We start from the raw sequence: 4,248 nt of genomic DNA, 5'->3' as shown, positions 1-4,248 counted from the left end.
TCTCCTGATTCATGGATTGACCCCTCCTGGAGCTCACAGTCTAGGGAAGGAGGCCAGGAGAGAGTACCAGGTGGTTTGGGGAGTCACCCAAATTGCATCAACTCACCTTCTTTCAGAATCAGAAATGAGCACATTATTGGGGCCTTATGGGCACAGCCCTGACTGAGGGGGCAAGCAGGATGGTGTGGGGAGGGACTCAGAGGCAGTGGGTAAAGGGGAGCTAAGGGCGCTGGACTGGAGGGCAGCCTGTCCCTCCCCTCACGTGGGACCCTGGGCAAGTCTGGTCCTTTTGCTAGGCCTCAGTCTCTTCATTATGATCTGCAGCATTGTCTCCAGTGAAAGCTAGGATTTCGAGCAGTGTGGGCATACCATGATGACCTTTGTACAGCATATTAGGGAAAATATATGGCAAGCACTTAAAGGAGTGCTATATTTTTCCTTAGGAAATAATTTTTATTAGACTTGTTTAAAGCATTCATTAGCTGAAAGTACAGGTGGCATAAAGATACAACAAAACACGTGAGGAGGGTATATCAATGACTGCTATTTGAGCAATGTGGATTTAGAGAACATTCTATTTCCCCTAAGTGGTTCCTTTTACATCTTCTCCACTGAAACTCAGAGCTAAATTCAAAACTCAGGCTCAGAAATTATATTGATCTTTATATTAGCCAGTATGTGTTCTCCTCTGCTTTGGATCTAATGATCATTTCTCTGTGGGGCCTTCCGTCGCAAGCTGTGGAAATTGGAAGGCAGTGAAGTATCATAATGTACAAATAACACTCAAAATTAGAGAACTGAAAAGCATTCACCTGATGAACAGGGACTGACATTAACTGGTTTGTGTTTAGTCGATCAGTTGTGTCCGACTATTTGCGACCCCATGGACTAGCCCACCAGGCTCCTCTGTCCATGGGATTTCCGAGGCAAGAATACTGAAGAGGCTTGCCATTCAGGCAGGCAAATTCTTTACCACTGAGCCATCAAGGAAGCCCAGACATTAGCTTCAGTTCAGTGCAGTTCAGTCGCTCAGTTGTGTCCAACTCTTTGCGACCCCATGAATCGCAGCACGCCAGGCCCCCCTGTCCATCACCAACTCCCAGAGTTCACTCAGACTCACATCTGTCGAGTCAGTGGTGCCATCCAGCCGTCTCATCCTCTGTCATCCCCTTCTCCTCCTGCCCCCAATCCCTCCCAGCATCAGAGTCTTTTCCAATGAGTCAGCTCTTCGCATGAATATTGGCCAAAATATTGGAGTTTCAGCTTCAGCATCATTCCTTCCAAAGAAATCCCAGAGCTGATCTCTTTCAGAATGGACTGGTTGGATCTCCTTGCAGTCCAAGGGACTCTCAAGAGTCTTCTCCAACACCACAGTTCAAAAGCATCAATTCTTCGGTGCTCAGCCTTCTTCACAGTCCAACTCTCACATCCATACATGACCACAGGAAAAACCATAGCCTTGACTAGATGGACCTTTGTTGGCAAAGTAATGTCTCTGCTTTTGAATATGCTATCTAGGTTGGTCATAACTTTCCTTCCAAGGAGTAAGCGTCTTTTAATTTCATGGCTGCAGTCACCATCTGCAGTGATTTTGGAGCCCAAAAAAATAAAGTCTGACACTGTTTCCACTGTTTCCCCATCGATTTCCCATGAAGTGATGGGACCAGATGCCATGATCTTTGTTTTCTGAATGTTGAGCTTTAAGCCAACTTTTTTACTCTCCTCTTTCACTTTCATCAAGAGGCTTTTTAGTTCCTCTTCACTTTCTGCCATAAGGGTGGTGTCATCTGCATATCTGAGGTTATTGATATTTTTCCCGGCAATCTTGATTCCAGCTTGTGTTTCTTCCAGTCCAGCGTTTCTCATGATGTACTCTGCATAGAAGTTAAATAAGCAGGGTGACAGTATACAGCCTTGACGAACTCCTTTTCCTATTTGGAACCAGTCTGTTGTTCCATGTCCAGTTCTAACTGTTGCTTCCTGACCTGCATACAGATTTCTCAAGAGGCAGGTCAGGTGGTCTTGTATTCCCATCTCTTTCAGAATTTTCCACAGTTTATTGTGATCCACACAGTCAAAGGCTTTGGCATAGTCAATAAAGCAGAAATAGATGTTTTTCTGGAACTCTCTTGCTTTTTCCATGATCCAGCGGATGTTGGCAATTTGATCTCTGGTTCCTCTGCCTTTTCTAAAACCAGCTTGAACATCAGGAAGTTCACGGTTCACATATTGCTGAAGCCTGGCTTGGAGAATTTTGAGTATTACTTTACTAGCATGTGAGATGAGTGCAATTGTGCGGTAGTTTGAGCATTCTTTGGCATTACCTTTCTTTGGGATTGGAGTGAAAACTGACGTTTTCCAGTCCTGTGGCCACTGCTGAGTTTTCCAAATTTGCTGGCATATTGAGTGCAGCACTTTCACAGCATCATCTTTCAGGATTTGAAATAGCTCCACTGGAATTCCATCACCTCCACTAGCTTTGTTCGTAGTGATGCTTTCTTTTTTTTGGGGGGGTACCCAATTACTTTATTTGAAGGAATGGTACTAAAGAAAGAACTTAAGTAGATGTTTTGTTACAACTTATAGAAAAGATGAAGGTAACCCAAATATGCATGCACTGCCTTGGTGACCAGGGAAGTCACCCCTGTGGCTGTGGGAAACCAGCCTGAGGCTTAGCTCTCACTGTGTCCTAGGATGTGCTTGTCAAAGAGGTACTCTGCCATGCCAGATCCAGGGGCCCCCTTCTTGCTCACGTTGGTTATGTGGTCACCCAATTCTTTGATGGCTTCCACCTGCTCATTCAGGTAATGAGTCTCAATGAAATCACACAGATGGGGATCATTTTTTTCAGTGGCCAGTTTATACAGTTTCAGTAGTGACTGATTCACCCTTCTCTCCAAGCACAGCGCACATTCCATTGCAGTCAGCCCATTCTCCCAGTCATCACGGTCTGGTTTCTTGATATCCTGAAGGAAGATTCGGCCCCCTCGCTGGTTCTGCAGCTTCATCAGTCTCTCAGCATGTTCCCTCTCCTCATGAGATTGGTGAAGAAAGTATTTGGCAAAGTTCTTCAAAGCTACATCATCACGGTCAAAATAGTACGACATGGACAGGTAGACATAGGAGGCGTAGAGCTCCTGGTTGATCTGGCGGTTGATGGCAGCCTCCGAGTCCTGGTGGTAGTTCTGGCGCACCTGCGAGAGGGATGCGGTCGTCATGGTGGGCGGCTGAAAACGGGCGGTGGTGGTGGCGGTGGCGGCGACGGCCGAGCGGCGCTGGAGCAGTGGCGGGGACCTTGGGCCGGTCGCAGGGCGCTGTCAAGTGGTGACGAGGGCTGGCTCTGAGTGGCCGGCCGGGGTAGGGGAGGTGGGGGAGACGAGCAGCCGGGTTCCATTCAAGCACTGTTGAAGTAGGAAACCGCAGCGACTCTCCGCTAAGACTGTCCGTAGTGATGCTTTCTAAGGCTCAGTTGACTTCACATTCCAGGATGTCTGGCTCTAGGTCAGTGATCACACCATCGTGATTATCTGGGTCGTGAAGATCTTTTTTGTACAGTTCTTCTGTGTATTCTTGCCACCTCTTCTTAATAGCTTAGCCTTCCATAATTTACAAAGGAATTTTCACATATCCTTTCTTACACCATTTTTTGTCTTCATTAATAAGATGCAGAGTTACCTGCTGGGGTAAATATTATCAGTATCCCCATGTCACAGATGGGAAACTGAGGCATGGACCTGCTCATGGTCACATAAGTTGAGAGTCAGATCTGACTCCTGTTTCCATATTTCTTCAGTGTGTGGATGAAAAATTGCCATTTACCATCTGTCCCCACAAGGATTAGTTCACTAGCCACTGTGTCGCTCGCTGACCTTCAGCACACCCTGAAAGGAGTTCAGGGCTCAGATTAGGAATGAAGCACTCTGTGCTCTGGGAAAACCTTACAGAACAGGCCTTCAGATATTTTGGAAAGATTTTATGAGGCCAATTCTTGCATCTTATTATTTCTAGAAAAGCACTAAAATCATTAATGGAGACATCTGCTCCTAGTGACTAGCAGCAACTCTCTTGTGACTAGCAGCAACTCTGCCCAAAAGTGTGGTTGACTACACATACCTGCCTTCACCAAGATCACATATATACTGACCTCCACCCCTATCTCTTCCCAGCAGTTCCTCAGAGCTGAGAGACTGTCTCCCAGACTATAGTCCTCATTTTTCCCCAAGTAAAATTTAGCTCACAGCTCTCGTG

The 4,248-nt window shown here is 46.3% G+C and overlaps 1 pseudogene; it reads right to left on the bottom strand.

Annotated features, from left to right (window-relative positions):
- Nucleotides 1-2,511: 2,511 nt before the first annotated feature.
- LOC102284551 (ferritin heavy chain pseudogene) lies at nucleotides 2,512-3,361 on the bottom strand (annotated as a pseudogene).
- Between the last annotated feature and the right edge of the window lie 887 nt (nucleotides 3,362-4,248).

The sequence above is a fragment of the Bos mutus genome, chromosome 15, assembly GCF_027580195.1.
Source record: "Bos mutus isolate GX-2022 chromosome 15, NWIPB_WYAK_1.1, whole genome shotgun sequence".
NCBI lineage: Eukaryota > Metazoa > Chordata > Mammalia > Artiodactyla > Bovidae > Bos > Bos mutus.
The sequence above is the reverse complement of the archived record's forward strand: the minus strand, read 5'-3'. Positions and strand labels throughout refer to the sequence as shown.